The sequence below is a fragment of the Anomaloglossus baeobatrachus genome, chromosome 4 (genome assembly GCF_048569485.1).
Source record: "Anomaloglossus baeobatrachus isolate aAnoBae1 chromosome 4, aAnoBae1.hap1, whole genome shotgun sequence".
Taxonomy (NCBI): Eukaryota; Metazoa; Chordata; class Amphibia; order Anura; family Aromobatidae; genus Anomaloglossus; species Anomaloglossus baeobatrachus.
This window is the reverse complement of record NC_134356.1, coordinates 326253141-326274087: the sequence shown is the minus strand read 5'-3', so window position 1 is coordinate 326274087 and position 20947 is coordinate 326253141.

Genomic DNA, 20947 nt, shown 5'->3' with positions numbered 1-20947 from the left:
CAAAAATATTTGGCAACAAATAGTTATTATTAGGCAACAATTATAATTGGGCAACAATTATAACAATATAACAATGGTTATAATTGGGTAGCAATTAGTTATTATACAACTAAATTAAAAATTTACATTTTACATTCTCTACTATTTATTTTCATCTGTTATAAAATGAGAGTAATAACCAAATAACTCAAAAGGTACAAAAATACATTTCTGACATTTCCAAAAAATATCATGGACCAATATGCCACCTTTCTTTTTAGTATCGCAGTCATCAGTTTTTTTTTCTGTTGACAATCAACTTTTTGGTTAGCACCGAGCACAGCTTCCCAGACAATATTCAGAGTATACTGTTTTCTTTCAGCCGAACTTGACCCCAAAATGTACCCCTGGACCGCAGAATACCACATAAGTCTAAGTGATCAGAACTTATGTGCTATAAAATGGTGTTAGTAAGGGCTTGGGGAGCTGCACATTTTTTTAAAAAAAAGGAATAAAGCAGGACAATTATACTTATTGACCTTCCTTGCCCCTCTAACACTGCTTCTGAGTCCAATCATTAGCTCTCATACATTTTCACTTCTTCCCTCATCTATAGTCTGTCCTGGTTTCTGTGATTGGTTGCAGTGACACCACGTCCCCACCCTTTGTGACAGCGTCTGTGATTCATTGAAATCACAGACACTGTCTGCGTCCCTATAGTGTAAAAATAAATAAATAAATAAATAACTAAAATGCCATAGGGTCACCCATATATTGATAACCATCCATAAGGAACCTTATGTGGCTTTGTAAAAAATTATTTAAATAATCTTAAAAAATTGCATGCAGGTCCCCCCATATTTTGATACTCAGCCAAGATAAAGCTGATAGCAGGGGACTGATATTCTCAGGGTAGGGAGGCCCACGACTAATTGGGGCCTCCAGCATAAAAATAGCAGCACGCAGCCACCAAAAATTGTCGCATCCATTAGATGCAACAATTCCCACTCCTTACCCAGCTTTTCCAGATTGCCCTGATGCAGTGGCAATCGGTGTAATATAAAGGGTTAATGACAGCTGTAATTTGTCAAAAATCACACTAAACTATTATTTATTATAAACTATATTTATTATACACTATTTATTATAAACTATATTTATTATAAACTATTATTAAGATTAGTAATGAGACCTCCCCAATAACTAATCCTTTAAGTCAAGAGAAATAAACCCAAAACACAGAGAAAAACATTTTATTTAAAAAAAAAATCAAAACAAAAAGCACCCTTTTGCTCCAATTTATTAAACGCAGAACACAAAGAGCCAATGTAATCCACACCACGATATCCTACGATGATGCTGGCTCTGCTACATACTGAAGTCACAGCACACGGGCACATTAAAGAACATGACTGACCACTGCAGCTTCAGGCTGACACTGACTGCAACACAGCTGTGAGTGGTGATGCTGCCGAGTTTACCTGTGGTCACAGCTGGAGGTTCCCGAGGTACCCCACCTGTGACCACACGTAAACTCACTTCAGGTGAATTCATTGAACTCAATGATATCTGCATCTCCTGGTAGAAAAACACATTTTTTTTCTTTCAAGAGATGCAGGTTTGATGCTGGAAATTATACACCAAATTCCTGCACCAACACTGCATCTCCTGGCAAAAAAAGCATCAAAACGCGATACAGTTTTGCAGTGGCTTTGATGCACTTTTATTTTGCCAGAAGTTGCAGATTTCTTGCAGGAATTTGGTGTATAAATTTCAGCACCAAATACACATCTCATGGCAGAATACTGCTGCTTTGGTGTGGTTTACTGTCAAGTGATACAAACTTGGTGCAGAAATCTGGTGCAGACATTTCTGAATCTAATCTGCATTACCTGGAAGAAAACCACAACTGCATTTTTTTGCCAGGACATGCAGATTTGGTGCTGAAATTAGTGCAGGAATTTGGTTTATAAATACCAGCACCAAAACTGCATGTCCTAGCAGAACTTTACACAAAAATCACATTTTTGGTGCAATTTTCTCTCAGGAGATGCAAATTTGGTCTTGTAATGTGGTGCAGACATTTCTGCACCAAATCTGCATCTCCCAGCATAAAAGCACACCTAACCTGCAATTGCTTAAATTTATACACAAAATTCCTGCACCAAATCTGCATCTTTTGGCAAAACCCACATCAATGCAATGCGGTTTTGATGTGGGTTTTTTTTCCCTTAATATTCAGATTTGGTGCAGGTATTTGGTGTATATATTCCAGCACCAAATATGCATCTCCTGGCAAAAAGAAACACAGTTTTCTGCCCGGAGATGCAGGTCTCATTGAACTTAATGAGTTCACCTGACATAAGGTCTCCCTCTTCTCTGCATACACCCTGTAACACGGTAATATGCTAACTGTCAGACCTTAGGTTTTGCACCATTGGACTCTTGAAAAAACAAGAACACCAGCACTAAATGTTCACTACAGCACTAAAAATTCCAAACTGTACTTATTATTAAAATTTAAGATTTTTGGCAAAAAATTGCAATTTCTTGAGCTACTCTGCCACGTCACGGCAAATCTCTTTTGGGCAGTCCTACTCTACTTTTTATATAAGATGTCCCATTCGGCCTCAAGTATGAATAGGTAGAACTGTTCTTTAGAGTTGAGCGCGGTTCGTGGTTCGAGGTTCTCCAGTTCGGGGCTCGAGTGATTTTTGGGGCTGTTCGAGATCGAACTAGAACTCGAGCTTTTTGCAAAAGCTCGATAGTTCTAGATACGTTCGAGAACGGTTCTAGCAGCAAAAAGCAGGGCTTTTTACAGCTACAGTGAGCAGGAGCCATCGCTGGCAGCTTGCCAGAAGCTGGTAACCAAGATAAACATCGGGTATCCAAGCAAAGCACTTTGGTTACTAACCCGATGTTTATCTTAGTTACGTGCAGGAAGCCCACACTTTCCCGCTCAGCTCGCCCCGCCCCCTCCTGCCCGCGGCATGTACACATACATACACACACACACACACACAAACCCCCCCCCCCGCTCGGCTTACCTGCGGTGATGAAGTCCCGCCATCCCGACCTCAGCGCTGTCACTTTCCTCCATGGTCCATGGCCGCCGCCCGCTTGTCACATCACCTTCTCTCGCTTCCGACCCGAGACTGACTAGCGGTGACGTCACGGACCTCTCGCGATACTTGAGGGGAAGGCGCCGGTCATTGAACTCAGTGACAGGGGCTGTCGGCAGTGCTGGAGATCAGCGCAGGTAATGTACCTCGCTGACAGCAGCACTTGTAACCCCCCTGCAGTGACCTGGGCTGACCCATTGATGTTAGCTCAGGTCACTGCACTGCTCTCCCAGCCAATGGGGAACATCCTGCTCTTCATTGACTGGGACAGTGTGGATCGTCATGGCAACCCCTTGGATTACAGCAGACCTGGATTTGTTTTTCAATCTAATAAATTGGTTAAAGAGGGAATGTTTTGGGGAGTGTTTTTTCAAATAAAAATGTGTTTGTCGTCTATTTTTTTTTATTACTGACTGGGTTGGTGATGTCGGGTATCTGATAGACGCCTGACCTCACCAACCCCAGGGCTTGATGCCAGGTGACATTACACATCTGGTATTAACCCCATATATTACCCCGTTTGCCACCGCACCAGGGCGCGGGATGAGCTGGGGCGAAGCACCAGGAATGGATGCGCCACTTCTGGGGCGGCTGCGGCCTGCTATTTTTAGGCTGGGGAGAGTCCAATAACCATGGACCTCCCTAGTCTGAGAATATCAGGCCCCAGCTGTCTGCTTTACCTTGGCTGGTGATCCAGTTTTGGGGGACCCCTACGTGTTTTTTTTTTAAAAATTATTTATTTAATTTAAAATAACAGCGTGGGGTGCCCTCAGTTTTCGATTACCAGCCAAGGTGAGGTTGCCAGCTGTGGTCTGGAGGCTGCAGCCGTCTGCTTTACCCTAGCTGGCTACAAAACTAGGGGGAACCCTACGTCATTTTTTTTTTCATTTTTTTGGCTAAATACAAAGCTAAGCACCCCTTAGTGCCACATGAAAGGCACCAAAGGGTGCTCCACTTTTTCTCCACTTTTTCTCCACTTTTTCTCCACTTTTTCTCCATTTTTTTCTCCACTTTTTCTCCACTTTTTCTCCACTTTTTCTCCACTTTTTCTACATTTTTTTCTCCATTTTTTCCAACTTTTTCTCCACTTTTTATCCACTTTTTCTCCACTTTTTTTCCATATTTTTCTCCACTTTTGCTCCACTTTTTCTCCACTTTTTCTCCACTTTTTTTCCATTTTTTCTCCACTTTTTCTCCACTTTTTCTCCACTTTTTCTCCATTTTTTTCTCCACTTTTTCTCCACTTTTTCTCCACTTTTTCTCCACTTTTTCTCCACTTTTTTCCATTTTTTTCTCCACTTTTTCTCCACTTTTTCTCCTCTTTTTCTCCACTTTTGCTCCACTTTTTCTCCATTTTTTTCTCCACTTTTTCTCCACTTTTTCTCCACTTTTTCTCCACTTTTTTTCCATTTTTTTCTCCACTTTTTCTCCACTTTTGCTCCACTTTTTCTCCATTTTTTCTCCACTTTTTCTCCTCTTTTTCTCCACTTTTGCTCCACTTTTTCTCCATTTTTTCTCCACTTTTTCTCCACTTTTTCTCCACTTTTTTTCCATTTTTTTCTCCACTTTTGCTCCACTTTTTCTCCATTTTTTCTCCACTTTTTCTACACTTTTTCTCCACTTTTTCTCCACTTTTGCTCCACTTTTTCTCCATTTTTTCTCCACTTTTTCTCCACTTTTTCTCCACTTTTTTTCCATTTTTTTCTCCACCTTTGCTCCACTTTTTCTCCATTTTTTCTCCACTTTTTCTCCACTTTTTCTCCACTTTTTTTCCATTTTTTCTCCACTTTTTCTCCACTTTTTCTCCACTTTTTCTCCACTTTTACTCCACTTTTTCTCCATTTTTTTCTCCACTTTTTCTCCACTTTTTCTCCACTTTTTCTCCACTTTTTTTCCATTTTTTTCTCCACTTTTTCTCCACTTTTTCTCCATTTTGTTCTCCAATTTTTCTCCACTTTTTCTCCACTTTTTCTCCACTTTTTTCTCCACTTTTTCTCCACTTTTTCTCCATTTTTTTCTCCACTTTTTCTCCACTTTTTCTCCACTTTTTCTCCACTTTTTTTCCATTTTTTTCTCCACTTTTTCTCCACTTTTTCTCCACTTTTTCTCCACTTTTTTTCCATTTTTTTCTCCACTTTTTCTCCACTTTTTCTCCACTTTTTCTCCACTTCTTCTCCATTTTTTCTCCTTTTTTTCTCCACTTTTTCTCCACTTTTTCTCCACTTTTTTTCCATTTTTTTCTCCACTTTTTCTCCACTTTTTCTCCATTTTGTTCTCCAATTTTTCTCCACTTTTTCTCCACTTTTTCTCCACTTTTTTCTCCACTTTTTCTCCACTTTTTCTCCATTTTTTTCTCCACTTTTTCTCCACTTTTTCTCCACTTTTTCTCCACTTTTTCTCCACTTTTTTTCCATTTTTTTCTCCACTTTTTCTCCACTTTTTCTCCACTTTTTCTCCACTTTTTCTCCACTTTTTTTCCATTTTTTTCTCCACTTTTTCTCCACTTTTTCTCCACTTTTTCTCCACTTTTTCTCCACTTTTTTTCCATTTTTTTCTCCACTTTTTCTCCACTTTTTCTCCACTTTTTCTCCACTTTTTCTCCATTCTTTTCTCCTTTTTTTCTCCACTTTTTCTCCACTTTTTTCTCCATTTTTTCTCCACTTTTTCTCCACTTTTTCTCCACTTTTTCTCCACTTTTTCTCCACTTTTTTTCCATTTTTTTCTCCACTTTTTCTCCACTTTTTCTCCACTTTTTCTCCATTTTTTTCTCCACTTTTTCTCCACTTTTTCTCCACTTTTTTTCCACTTTTTTCTCCATTTTTTTCTCCACTTTTTCTCCACTTTTTCTCCACTTTTTCTCCACTTTTTCTCCATTTTTTTCTCCACTTTTTCTCCACTTTTTCTCCACTTTTTTTCCATTTTTTTCTCCACTTTTTCTCCACTTTTTCTCCACTTTTTCTCCATTTTTTTCTCCACTTTTTCTCCACTTTTTCTCCACTTTTTTTCCACTTTTTTCTCCATTTTTTTCTCCACTTTTTCTCCACTTTTTCTCCACTTTTTCTCCACTTTTTCTCCATTTTTTTTCTCCACTTTTTCTCCACTTTTTCTCTACTTTTTCTCCACTTTTTCTCCACTTTTTCTCCATTTTTTTTCTCCAATTTTTCTCCACTTTTTCTCCACTTTTTCTCCATTTTTTTCTCCACTTTTTCTCCACTTTTTCTCCACTTTTTCTCCACTTTTTCTCCACTTTTTCTCCACTTTTTTTCCATTTTTTTCTCCACTTTTTCTCCACTTTTTCTCCACTTTTTTCTCCACTTTTTCTCCACTTTTTCTCCACTTTTTCTCCACTTTTTCTCCATTTTTTTTCTCCAATTTTTCTCCACTTTTTCTCCACTTTTTCTCCATTTTTTTCTCCACTTTTTCTCCACTTTTTCTCCACTTTTTCTCCACTTTTTCTCCATTTTTTTCTCCACTTTTTCTCCACTTTTTCTCCACTTTTTCTCCACTTTTTTCTCCATTTTTTTCTCCACTTTTTCTCCACTTTTTCTCCACTTTTTTCTCCATTTTTTTCTCCACTTTTTCTCCACTTTTTCTCCACTTTTTCTCCACTTTTTCTCCATTTTTTTCTCCACTTTTTCTCCATTTTGTTCTCCAATTTTTCTCCACTTTTTCTCCACTTTTTCTCCATTTTTTTCTCCACTTTTTCTCCACTTTTTCTCCATTTTTTTCTCCACTTTTTCTCCACTTTTTCTCCACTTTTTCTCCACTTTTTTCTCCATTTTTTTCTCCACTTTTTCTCCACTTTTTCTCCACTTTTTCTCCACTTTTTTTCCATTTTTTCTCCACTTTTTCTCCACTTTTTCTCCACTTTTTCTCCACTTTTTCTCCATTTTTTCTCCACTTTTTCTCCACTTTTTCTCCACTTTTTCTCCACTTTTTCTCCACTTTTTTTCCATTTTTTTCTCCACTTTTTCTCCACTTTTTCTCCACTTTTTCTCCTTTTTTTTCTCCACTTTTTCTCCACTTTTTCTCCTTTTTTTTCTCCACTTTTTCTCCACTTTTTCTCCACTTTTTCTCCACTTTTTTCTCCATTTTTTTTTCCACTTTTTCTCCACTTTTTCTCCACTTTTTCTCCACTTTTTCTCCATTTTTTTCTCCACTTTTTCTCCACTTTTTCTCCACTTTTTCTCCACTTTTTCTCCATTTTTTTCTCCACTTTTTCTCCACTTTTTCTCCATTTTGTTCTCCAATTTTTCTCCACTTTTTCTCCACTTTTTCTCCATTTTTTTCTCCACTTTTTCTCCACTTTTTCTCCACTTTTTTTCCATTTTTTTCTCCACTTTTTCTCCACTTTTTCTCCACTTTTTCTCCATTTTTTCTCCACTTTTTCTCCACTTTTTCTCCACTTTTTTTCCACTTTTTTCTCCATTTTTTTCTCCACTTTTTCTCCACTTTTTCTCCACTTTTTCTCCACTTTTTCTCCATTTTTTTTCTCCACTTTTTCTCCACTTTTTCTCTACTTTTTCTCCACTTTTTCTCCACTTTTTCTCCATTTTTTTTCTCCAATTTTTCTCCACTTTTTCTCCACTTTTTCTCCATTTTTTTCTCCACTTTTTCTCCACTTTTTCTCCACTTTTTCTCCACTTTTTCTCCACTTTTTCTCCACTTTTTTTCCATTTTTTTCTCCACTTTTTCTCCACTTTTTCTCCACTTTTTTCTCCACTTTTTCTCCACTTTTTCTCCACTTTTTCTCCACTTTTTCTCCATTTTTTTTCTCCAATTTTTCTCCACTTTTTCTCCACTTTTTCTCCATTTTTTTCTCCACTTTTTCTCCACTTTTTCTCCACTTTTTCTCCACTTTTTCTCCATTTTTTTCTCCACTTTTTCTCCACTTTTTCTCCACTTTTTCTCCACTTTTTTCTCCATTTTTTTCTCCACTTTTTCTCCACTTTTTCTCCACTTTTTTCTCCATTTTTTTCTCCACTTTTTCTCCACTTTTTCTCCACTTTTTCTCCACTTTTTCTCCATTTTTTTCTCCACTTTTTCTCCATTTTGTTCTCCAATTTTTCTCCACTTTTTCTCCACTTTTTCTCCATTTTTTTCTCCACTTTTTCTCCACTTTTTCTCCATTTTTTTCTCCACTTTTTCTCCACTTTTTCTCCACTTTTTCTCCACTTTTTTCTCCATTTTTTTCTCCACTTTTTCTCCACTTTTTCTCCACTTTTTCTCCACTTTTTTTCCATTTTTTCTCCACTTTTTCTCCACTTTTTCTCCACTTTTTCTCCACTTTTTCTCCATTTTTTCTCCACTTTTTCTCCACTTTTTCTCCACTTTTTCTCCACTTTTTCTCCACTTTTTTTCCATTTTTTTCTCCACTTTTTCTCCACTTTTTCTCCACTTTTTCTCCTTTTTTTTCTCCACTTTTTCTCCACTTTTTCTCCTTTTTTTTCTCCACTTTTTCTCCACTTTTTCTCCACTTTTTCTCCACTTTTTTCTCCATTTTTTTTTCCACTTTTTCTCCACTTTTTCTCCACTTTTTCTCCACTTTTTCTCCATTTTTTTTCTCCACTTTTTCTCCACTTTTTCTCCACTTTTTCTCCACTTTTTCTCCATTTTTTTCTCCACTTTTTCTCCACTTTTTCTCCATTTTGTTCTCCAATTTTTCTCCACTTTTTCTCCACTTTTTCTCCATTTTTTCTCCACTTTTTCTCCACTTTTTCTCCATTTTTTTCTCCACTTTTTCTCCACTTTTTCTCCACTTTTTCTCCACTTTTTCTCCACTTTTTTCTCCATTTTTTTCTCCACTTTTTCTCCATTTTTTTCTCCACTTTTTCTCCACTTTTTCTCCACTTTTTCTCCACTTTTTTCTCCATTTTTTTCTCCACTTTTTCTCCACTTTTTCTCCACTTTTTCTCCACTTTTTCTCCATTTTTTTCTCCACTTTTCTCCACTTTTTCTCCACTTTTTCTCAACTTTTTTTCCATTTTTTCTCCACTTTTTCTCCACTTTTTCTCCACTTTTTCTCCACTTTTTCTCCATTTTTTTCTCCACTTTTTCTCCACTTTTTCTCCACTTTTTCTCCACTTTTTCTCCACTTTTTTTTCCATTTTTTCTCCACTTTTTCTCCACTTTTTCTCCACTTTTTCTCCACTTTTTTTCCATTTTTTCTCCACTTTTTCTCCACTTTTTCTCCACTTTTTCTCCATTTTTTTCTCCACTTATCTCCACTTTTTCTCCACTTTTTCTCCATTTTTTCTCCACTTTTTCTCCACTTTTTCTCCACTTTTTCTCCACTTTTTCTCCACTTTTTTCCATTTTTTTCTCCACTTTTTCTCCACTTTTTCTCCACTTTTTCTCCATTTTTTTCTCCACTTTTTCTCCACTTTTTCTCCACTTTTTCTCCACTTTTTTCTCCATTTTTTTCTCCACTTTTTCTCCACTTTTTCTCCACTTTTTCTCCACTTTTTTCTCCATTTTTTTCTCCACTTTTTCTCCACTTTTTCTCCACTTTTTTTCCATTTTTTCTCCACTTTTTCTCCACTTTTTCTCCACTTTTTCTCCACTTTTTCTCCATTTTTTCTCCACTTTTTCTCCACTTTTTCTCCACTTTTTCTCCACTTTTTTTCCATTTTTTTCTCCACTTTTTCTCCACTTTTTCTCCACTTTTTCTCCTTTTTTTTCTCCACTTTTTCTCCACTTTTTCTCCTTTTTTTTCTCCACTTTTTCTCCACTTTTTCTCCACTTTTTCTCCACTTTTTTCTCCATTTTTTTCTCCACTTTTTCTCCACTTTTTCTCCACTTTTTCTCCACTTTTTCTCCATTTTTTTTCTCCACTTTTTCTCCACTTTTTCTCCACTTTTTCTCCACTTTTTCTCCATTTTTTTCTCCACTTTTTCTCCACTTTTTCTCCATTTTGTTCTCCAATTTTTCTCCACTTTTTCTCCACTTTTTCTCCATTTTTTTCTCCACTTTTTCTCCACTTTTTCTCCATTTTTTTCTCCACTTTTTCTCCGCTTTTTCTCCACTTCTTCTCCACTTTTTCTCCACTTTTTTCTCCATTTTTTTCTCCACTTTTTCTCCATTTTTTCTCCACTTTTTCTCCACTTTTTCTCCACTTTTTCTCCACTTTTTCTACATTTTTTTCTCCATTTTTTCCAACTTTTTCTCCACTTTTTATCCACTTTTTCTCCACTTTTTTTCCATATTTTTCTCCACTTTTGCTCCACTTTTTCTCCACTTTTTCTCCACTTTTTTTCCATTTTTTCTCCACTTTTTCTCCACTTTTTCTCCACTTTTTCTCCATTTTTTTCTCCACTTTTTCTCCACTTTTTCTCCACTTTTTCTCCACTTTTTCTCCACTTTTTTTCCATTTTTTTCTCCACTTTTTCTCCACTTTTTCTCCTCTTTTTCTCCACTTTTGCTCCACTTTTTCTCCATTTTTTTCTCCACTTTTTCTCCACTTTTTCTCCACTTTTTTTCCATTTTTTTCTCCACTTTTTCTCCACTTTTGCTCCACTTTTTCTCCATTTTTTCTCCACTTTTTCTCCTCTTTTTCTCCACTTTTGCTCCACTTTTTCTCCATTTTTTCTCCACTTTTTCTCCACTTTTTCTCCACTTTTTTTCCATTTTTTTCTCCACTTTTGCTCCACTTTTTCTCCATTTTTTCTCCACTTTTTCTACACTTTTTCTCCACTTTTTCTCCACTTTTGCTCCACTTTTTCTCCATTTTTTCTCCACTTTTTCTCCACTTTTTCTCCACTTTTTCTCCACTTTTACTCCACTTTTTCTCCATTTTTTTCTCCACTTTTTCTCCACTTTTTCTCCACTTTTTCTCCACTTTTTTTCCATTTTTTTCTCCACTTTTTCTCCACTTTTTCTCCATTTTGTTCTCCAATTTTTCTCCACTTTTTCTCCACTTTTTCTCCACTTTTTTCTCCACTTTTTCTCCACTTTTTCTCCATTTTTTTCTCCACTTTTTCTCCACTTTTTCTCCACTTTTTCTCCACTTTTTCTCCACTTTTTTTCCATTTTTTTCTCCACTTTTTCTCCACTTTTTCTTCATTTTGTTCTCCAATTTTTCTCCACTTTTTCTCCACTTTTTCTCCACTTTTTTCTCCGCTTTTTCTCCACTTTTTCTCCATTTTTTTCTCCACTTTTTCTCCACTTTTTCTCCACTTTTTCTCCACTTTTTCTCCACTTTTTTTCCATTTTTTTCTCCACTTTTTCTCCACTTTTTCTCCACTTTTTCTCCACTTTTTTTTCCATTTTTTTCTCCACTTTTTCTCCACTTTTTCTCCACTTTTTCTCCACTTTTTCTCCATTTTTTTCTCCTTTTTTTCTCCACTTTTTCTCCACTTTTTTCTCCATTTTTTCTCCACTTTTTCTCCACTTTTTCTCCACTTTTTCTCCACTTTTTTTCCATTTTTTTCTCCACTTTTTCTCCACTTTTTCTCCACTTTTTCTCCATTTTTTTCTCCACTTTTTCTCCACTTTTTCTCCACTTTTTTTCCACTTTTTTCTCCATTTTTTTCTCCACTTTTTCTCCACTTTTTCTCCACTTTTTCTCCACTTTTTCTCCATTTTTTTCTCCACTTTTTCTCCACTTTTTCTCTACTTTTTCTCCACTTTTTCTCCACTTTTTCTCCATTTTTTTTCTCCAATTTTTCTCCACTTTTTCTCCACTTTTTCTCCATTTTTTTCTCCACTTTTTCTCCACTTTTTCTCCACTTTTTCTCCACTTTTTCTCCATTTTTTTCTCCACTTTTTCTCCACTTTTTTCTCCATTTTTTTCTCCACTTTTTCTCCACTTTTTTCTCCACTTTTTTCTCCAGTTTTTTTTCTCCACTTTTTCTCCTTCCACTTTTTCTCCACTTTTTCTCCACTTTTTTTTCCATTTTTTTCTCCACTTTTTCTCCACTTTTTCTCCACTTTTTTCTCCACTTTTTCTCCACTTTTCTCCACTTTTTCTCCACTTTTTCTCCATTTTTTTCTCCAATTTTCTCCACTTTTTCTCCACTTTTTCTCCACTTTTCTCCACTTTTTCTCCATTTTTTTCTCCACTTTTCTCCACTTTTTCTCCACTTTTCTCCACTTTTTTCTCCATTTTTTTTCTCCACTTTTTCTCCACTTTTTCTCCACTTTTTCTCCACTTTTTTCTCCATTTTTTCTCCACTTTTTCTCCACTTTTCTCCACTTTTTCTCCACTTTATTCTCCATTTTTTTCTCACTTTTTCTCACTTTTTCTCCACTTTTTCTCCACTTTTTCTCCATTTTTTTCTCCACTTTTCTCCACTTTTTCTCCATTTGTTCTCCAATTTTTCTCCACTTTTTCTCCACTTTTCTCCATTTTTTTCTCCACTTTTTCTCCACTTTTTCTCCATTTTTTTTCTCCACTTTTTCTCCACTTTTTCTCCACTTTTTCTCCACTTTTTCTCCATTTTTTCTCCACTTTTTCTCCACTTTTTCTCCACTTTTTCTCCACTTTTTTTCCATTTTTTCTCCACTTTTTCTCCACTTTTTCTCCACTTTTTCTCCACTTTTTCTCCATTTTTTCTCCACTTTTTCTCCACTTTTTCTCCACTTTTTCTCCACTTTTTTTCCATTTTTTTCTCCACTTTTTCTCCACTTTTTCTCCACTTTTTCTCCTTTTTTCTCCACTTTTCTCCACTTTTCTCCTTTTTTTTCTCCACTTTTTCTCCACTTTTTCTCCACTTTTTCTCCACTTTTTCTCCATTTTTTTCTCCACTTTTTCTCCACTTTTTCTCCACTTTTTCTCCACTTTTCTCCATTTTTTTCTCCACTTTTTCTCCACTTTTCTCCACTTTTCTCCACTTTTCTCCATTTTTTTCTCCACTTTTCTCCATTTTGTTCTCCAATTTTTCTCCACTTTTTCTCCACTTTTTCTCCTTTTTTTTCTCCACTTTTTCTCCACTTTTTCTCCATTTTTTTCTCCACTTTTTCTCCACTTTTTCTCCACTTTTTCTCCACTTTTTCTCCACTTTTTTCTCCATTTTTTTCTCCACTTTTTCTCCATTTTTTCTCCACTTTTTCTCCACTTTTTCTCACTTTTCTCCACTTTTTTCTCCATTTTTTTCTCCACTTTTTCTCCACTTTTCTCCACTTTTTCTCCACTTTTTCTCCATTTTTTTCTCCACTTTTCTCCACTTTTTCTCCACTTTTTCTCAACTTTTTTTCCATTTTTTCTCCACTTTTTCTCCACTTTTTCTCCACTTTTTCTCCACTTTTTCTCCATTTTTTTCTCCACTTTTTCTCCACTTTTTCTCCACTTTTTCTCCACTTTTTTTCCATTTTTTTCTCCACTTTTTCTCCACTTTTTCTCCACTTTTTCTCCACTTTTTTTCCATTTTTTCTCCACTTTTTCTCCACTTTTCTCCACTTTTTCTCCACTTTTTCTCCATTTTTTTCTCCACTTTTTCTCCACTTTTTCTCCACTTTTTTTCTCCATTTTTTCTCCACTTTTTCTCCACTTTTTCTCCACTTTTTCTCCACTTTTTTTCCATTTTTTTCTCCACTTTTTCTCCACTTTTTCTCCACTTTTTCTCCATTTTTTTCTCCACTTTTTCTCCACTTTTTCTCCACTTTTTCTCCACTTTTTTCTCCATTTTTTTCTCCACTTTTTCTCCACTTTTTCTCCACTTTTTCTCCACTTTTTTCTCCATTTTTTTCTCCACTTTTTCTACACTTTTTCTCCACTTTTTCTCCACTTTTTTTCCATTTTTTCTCCACTTTTTCTCCACTTTTTCTCCACTTTTTCTCCATTTTTCTCCACTTTTTCTCCACTTTTTCTCCACTTTTTCTCCACTTTTTCTCCACTTTTTTTCCATTTTTTCTCCACTTTTTCTCCACTTTTTCTCCACTTTTTCTCCTTTTTTTCTCCACTTTTTCTCCACTTTTCTCCACTTTTTCTCCTTTTTTTTCTCCACTTTTTCTCCACTTTTTCTCCACTTTTTCTCCACTTTTTTCTCCATTTTTTTCTCCACTTTTTCTCCACTTTTTCTCCACTTTTTCTCCACTTTTTCTCCATTTTTTTTCTCCACTTTTTCTCCACTTTTTCTCCACTTTTTCTCCACTTTTTCTCCATTTTTTTCTCCACTTTTTCTCCACTTTTTCTCCATTTTGTTCTCCAATTTTCTCCACTTTTTCTCACTTTTTCTCCATTTTTTTCTCCACTTTTTCTCCACTTTTTCTCCATTTTTTTCTCCACTTTTTCTCCACTTTTTCTCCACTTTTTCTCCACTTTTTTCTCCATTTTTTCTCCACTTTTCTCCATTTTTTCTCCACTTTTTCTCCACTTTTTCTCCACTTTTTCTCCACTTTTTTCTCCATTTTTTTCTCCACTTTTCTCCACTTTTTCTCCACTTTTTCTCAACTTTTTTTCCATTTTTTCTCCACTTTTTCTCCACTTTTTCTCCACTTTTTCTCCATTTTTTTCTCCACTTTTTCTCCACTTTTTCTCCACTTTTTCTCCACTTTTTCTCCACTTTTTTTCCATTTTTTTCTCCACTTTTTCTCCACTTTTTTCTCCACTTTTTCTCCACTTTTTTTCCATTTTTTCTCCACTTTTTCTCCACTTTTTCTCCACTTTTTCTCCACTTTTTCTCCATTTTTTTCTCCACTTTTTCTTCCACTTTTTCTCCACTTTTTTCTCCATTTTTTCTCCACTTTTCTCCACTTTTTCTCCACTTTTCTCCACTTTTTCTCCACTTTTTTCCATTTTTTCTCCACTTTTTCTCCACTTTTTCTCCACTTTTTCTCCATTTTTTTCTCCACTTTTTCTCCACTTTTTCTCCACTTTTTCTCCACTTTTTCTCCATTTTTTTTCTCCACTTTTTCTCCACTTTTTCTCCACTTTTTCTCCATTTTTTTTCTCCACTTTTTCTCCACTTTTTCTCTACTTTTTCTCCACTTTTTCTCCACTTTTTCTCCACTTTTTCTCCACTTTTTCTCCATTTTTTTCTCCACTTTTTCTCCACTTTTTTCTCCACTTTTTCTCCACTTTTTCTCCATTTTTTTCTCCACTTTTTTCTCCACTTTTTCTCCACTTTTTCTCCACTTTTTTCTCCACTTTTTCTCCACTTTTTCTCCACTTTTTCTCCACTTTTTCTCCATTTTTTTCTCCACTTTTTCTCCACTTTTTCTCCACTTTTTTTCTCCATTTTTTCTCCACTTTTTTCTCCACTTTTTCTCCACTTTTTCTCCACTTTTTTCTCCATTTTTTTCTCCACTTTTTCTCCACTTTTTTCTCCACTTTTTCTCCACTTTTTCTCCATTTTTTTCTCCACTTTTTCTCCACTTTTTCTCCACTTTTTCTCCACTTTTTCTCCATTTTTTTCTCCACTTTTTCTCCACTTTTTCTCCACTTTTTCTCCACTTTTTTCTCCACTTTTTTCTCCACTTTTTTCTCCACTTTTTCTCCACTTTTTCTCCATTTTTTTCTCCACTTTTTCTCCACTTTTTCTCCATTTTTTCTCCACTTTTTTCTCCACTTTTTCTCCACTTTTTCTCCACTTTTTCTCCACTTTTTTTCTCCATTTTTTTCTCCACTTTTTCTCCACTTTTTCTCCCACTTTTTCTCCACTTTTTTCTCCACTTTTTTCTCCACTTTTTCTCCACTTTTTCTCCACTTTCTTTTCTCCATTTTTTTCTCCACTTTTTCTCCACTTTTTCTCCACTTTTTCTCCACTTTTTTTCTCCATTTTTTCTCCACTTTTTCTCCACTTTTTCTCCACTTTTTCTCCACTTTTTCTCCATTTTTTTCTCCACTTTTTCTCCACTTTTTCTCCACTTTTTCTCCACTTTTTCTCCATTTTTTCTCCACTTTTTCTCCACTTTTTTCTCCACTTTTTCTCCACTTTTTCTCCATTTTTTTCTCCACTTTTTCTCCACTTTTTTCTCCACTTTTTCTCCACTTTTTCTCCATTTTTTCTCCACTTTTTCTCCACTTTTTCTCCACTTTTTCTCCACTTTTTCTCCATTTTTTCTCCACTTTTTCTCCACTTTTTCTCCACTTTTTCTCCACTTTTTCTCCATTTTTTCTCCACTTTTTCTCCACTTTTTCTCCACTTTTTCTCCACTTTTTCTCCATTTTTTCTCCCTTTTTCTCCACTTTTTCTCCACTTTTTCTCCACTTTTTTCTCCACTTTTTTCTCCATTTTTTCTCCACTTTTTCTCCACTTTTTTCTCCACTTTTTCTCCACTTTTTTCTCCACTTTTTCTCCACTTTTTCTCCATTTTTTCTCCACTTTTTCTCCACTTTTTCTCCACTTTTTCTCCACTTTTTCTCCACTTTTTCTCCACTTTTTTCTCCACTTTTTCTCCACTTTTTCTCCACTTTTTCTCCATTTTTTTCTCCACTTTTTCTCCATTTTTCTCCACTTTTTCTCCACTTTTTCTCCACTTTTTTCTCCACTTTTTCTCCACTTTTTCTCCACTTTTGTTCTCCATTTTTCTCCACTTTTTCTCCACTTTTTCTCCACTTTTTCTCCACTTTTTCTCCATTTTTTTCTCCACTTTTTCTCCACTTTTTCTCCACTTTTTCTCCACTTTTTTCTCCATTTTTTTCTCCACTTTTTCTCCACTTTTTTCTCCACTTTTTCTCCACTTTCTTTTCTCCACTTTTTCTCCACTTTTTTCTCCATTTTTTTCTCCACTTTTTCTCCACTTTTTCTCCACTTTTTCTCCACTTTTTTCTCCATTTTTTTCTCCACTTTTTCTCCACTTTTTCTCCACTTTTTCTCAACTTTTTTTCCATTTTTTCTCCACTTTTTCTCCACTTTTTCTCCACTTTTTCTCCACTTTTTCTCCATTTTTTCTCCACTTTTTCTCCACTTTTTCTCCACTTTTTCTCCACTTTTTCTCCACTTTTTTTTCCATTTTTTTCTCCACTTTTTCTCCACTTTTTCTCCACTTTTTCTCAACTTTTTTTCCATTTTTTCTCCACTTTTTCTCCACTTTTTCTCCACTTTTTCTCCACTTTTTCTCCATTTTTTTCTCCACTTTTTCTCCACTTTTTCTCCACTTTTTCTCCACTTTTTCTCCACTTTTTTCCATTTTTTTCTCCACTTTTTCTCCACTTTTTCTCCACTTTTTCTCCACTTTTTTTCCATTTTTTCCCCACTTTTTCTCCACTTTTTCTCCACTTTTTCTCCACTTTTTCTCCATTTTTTTCTCCATTTTTCTCCACTTTTTCTCCACTTTTTTCTCCATTTTTTTCTCCACTTTTTCTCCACTTTTTCTCCACTTTTTCTCCACTTTTTCTCCACTTTTTTCCATTTTTTTTCTCCACTTTTTCTCCACTTTTTCTCCACTTTTTCTCCATTTTTTTCTCCACTTTTTCTCCACTTTTTCTCCACTTTTTCTCCACTTTTTTCTCCATTTTTTTCTCCACTTTTTCTCCACTTTTTCTCCACTTTTTCTCCATTTTTTTCTCCACTTTTTCTCCACTTTTTCTCTACTTTTTCTCCACTTTTTCTCCACTTTTTCTCCATTTTTTTCTCCAATTTTTCTCCACTTTTTCTCCACTTTTTCTCCATTTTTTCTCCACTTTTTCTCCATTTTTTTCTCCACTTTTTCTCCACTTTTTCTCTACTTTTTCTCCACTTTTTCTCCACTTTTCTCAACTTTTTTCCATTTTTTCTCCACTTTTTCACCACTTTTTCTCCACTTTTTCTCCACTTTTTTCTCCATTTTTTTCTCCACTTTTTCTCCATTTTTTCTCCACTTTTTCTCCACTTTTTTCTCCATTTTTTCTCCACTTTTTCTCCACTTTTTCTCCACTTTTTCTCCATTTTTTTCTTCACTTTTTCTCCACTTTTTCTCCACTTTTTCTCCACTTTTTTTCCATTTTTTCTCCACTTTTTCTCCACTTTTCTCCACTTTTCTCCACTTTTTCTCCACTTTTCTCCACTTTTTCTCCACTTTTTTCTCCACTTTTTTCTCCACTTTTTTCTCATTTTTTCTCCACTTTTTCTCCACTTTTTCTCCACTTTTTCTCCACTTTTTTCTCCATTTTTTTCTCCACTTTTTCTCCACTTTTTCTCCACTTTTTCTCCACTTTTTCTCCATTTTTTTCTCCACTTTTTCTCCACTTTTTCTCCATTTTGTTCTCCAATTGTTCTCCACTTTTTCTCCATTTTTTCTCCCTTTTCTCCACTTTTTCTCCATTTTTTTCTCCACTTTTTCTCCACTTTTTCTCCACTTTTTCTCCATTTTTTTCTCCATTTTTCTCCACTTTTTCTCCACTTTTTCTCCACTTTTTCTCCACTTTTTCTCCATTTTTTTCTCCACTTTTTCTCCACTTTTTCTCCACTTTTTCTCCACTTTTTTCTCCATTTTTTTCTCCACTTTTTCTCCACTTTTTCTCCACTTTTTCTCCACTTTTTTCTCCATTTTTTTCTCCACTTTTTCTCCACTTTTTCTCCACTTTTTCTCCACTTTTTCTCCATTTTTTTCTCCACTTTTTCTCCACTTTTTCTCCATTTTGTTCTCCCAATTTTTCTCCACTTTTTCTCCACTTTTTCTCCATTTTATTCTCCACTTTTTCTCCACTTTTTCTCCACTTTTTTCTCCACTTTTTCTCCACTTTTTCTCCACTTTTTCTCCACTTTTTTCTCCATTTTTTTCTCCACTTTTTCTCCACTTTTTCTCCACTTTTTCTCCACTTTTTTTCCATTTTTTCTCCACTTTTTCTCCACTTTTTCTCCACTTTTTCTCCACTTTTTCTCCATTTTTTCTCCACTTTTTCTCCACTTTTTCTCCACTTTTTCTCCACTTTTTTCTCCATTTTTTCTCCACTTTTTCTCCACTTTTTCTCCACTTTTTCTCCACTTTTTCTCCATTTTTTTCTCCACTTTTTCTCCACTTTTTCTCCATTTTGTTCTCCAATTGTTCTCCACTTTTTCTCCATTTTTTCTCCACTTTTTCTCCACTTTTTCTCCATTTTTTTCTCCACTTTTTCTCCACTTTTTCTCCACTTTTTCTCCATTTTTTCTCCATTTTTCTCCACTTTTTCTCCACTTTTTCTCCACTTTTTCTCCATTTTTTTCTCCACTTTTTCTCCACTTTTTCTCCACTTTTTCTCCACTTTTTCTCCATTTTTTTCTCCACTTTTTCTCCACTTTTTCTCCACTTTTTCTCCACTTTTTTCTCCATTTTTTCTCCACTTTTTCTCCACTTTCTCCACTTTTCTCCACTTTTTCTCCATTTTTTTCTCCACTTTTTCTCCACTTTTTCTCCATTTTGTTCTCCAATTTTTCTCCACTTTTTCTCCACTTTTTCTCCATTTTTTTCTCCACTTTTTCTCCACTTTTTCTCCATTTTTTTCTCCACTTTTTCTCCACTTTTTCTCCACTTTTTCTCCACTTTTTTCTTCATTTTTTCTCCACTTTTTCTCCACTTTTTCTCCACTTTTTCTCCACTTTTTTCCATTTTTTCTCCACTTTTTCTCCACTTTTTCTCCACTTTTTCTCCACTTTTTCTCCATTTTTTCTCCACTTTTTCTCCACTTTTTCTCCACTTTTTCTCCACTTTTTCTCCACTTTTTTTCCATTTTTCTCCACTTTTTCTCCACTTTTTCTCCACTTTTTCCCTTTTTTTCTCCACTTTTTCTCCACTTTTTCTCCTTTTTTTTCTCCACTTTTTCTCCACTTTTTCTCCACTTTTTCTCCACTTTTTTCTCCATTTTTTTCTCCACTTTTTCTCCACTTTTTCTCCACTTTTTCTCCACTTTTTCTCCATTTTTTCTCCACTTTTTCTCCACTTTTTCTCCACTTTTTCTCCACTTTTTCTCCACTTTTTCTCCACTTTTTCTCCATTTTTTTCTCCACTTTTTCTCCACTTTTTCTCCATTTTGTTCTCCAATTTTTCTCCACTTTTTCTCCACTTTTTCTCCATTTTTTTCTCCACTTTTTCTCCACTTTTTCTCCATTTTTTTCTCCACTTTTTCTCCACTTTTTCTCCACTTTTTCTCCACTTTTTCTCCACTTTTTTCTCCATTTTTTTCTCCACTTTTTCTCCATTTTTTTCTCCACTTTTTCTCCACTTTTTCTCCACTTTTTCTCCACTTTTTTCTCCATTTTTTTCTCCACTTTTTCTCCACTTTTTCTCCACTTTTTCTCCACTTTTTCTCCATTTTTTTCTCCACTTTTCTCCACTTTTTCTCCACTTTTTCTCAACTTTTTTTCCATTTTTTCTCCACTTTTTCTCCACTTTTTCTCCACTTTTTCTCCACTTTTTCTCCATTTTTTCTCCACTTTTTCTCCACTTTTTCTCCACTTTTTCTCCACTTTTTCTCCACTTTTTTTCCATTTTTTTCTCCACTTTTTCTCCACTTTTTCTCCACTTTTTCTCAACTTTTTTTCCATTTTTTCTCCACTTTTTCTCCACTTTTTCTCCACTTTTTCTCCACTTTTTCTCCATTTTTTTCTCCACTTTTTCTCCACTTTTTCTCCACTTTTTCTCCACTTTTTCTCCACTTTTTTTCCATTTTTTTCTCCACTTTTTCTCCACTTTTTCTCCACTTTTTCTCCACTTTTTTTCCATTTTTTCCCCACTTTTTCTCCACTTTTTCTCCACTTTTTCTCCACTTTTTCTCCATTTTTTTCTCCACTTTTTCTCCACTTTTTCTCCACTTTTTTTCCATTTTTTCTCCACTTTTTCTCCACTTTTTCTCCACTTTTTCTCCACTTTTTCTCCACTTTTTTTCCATTTTTTTCTCCACTTTTTCTCCACTTTTTCTCCACTTTTTCTCCATTTTTTTCTCCACTTTTTCTCCACTTTTTCTCCACTTTTTCTCCACTTTTTTCTCCATTTTTTTCTCCACTTTTTCT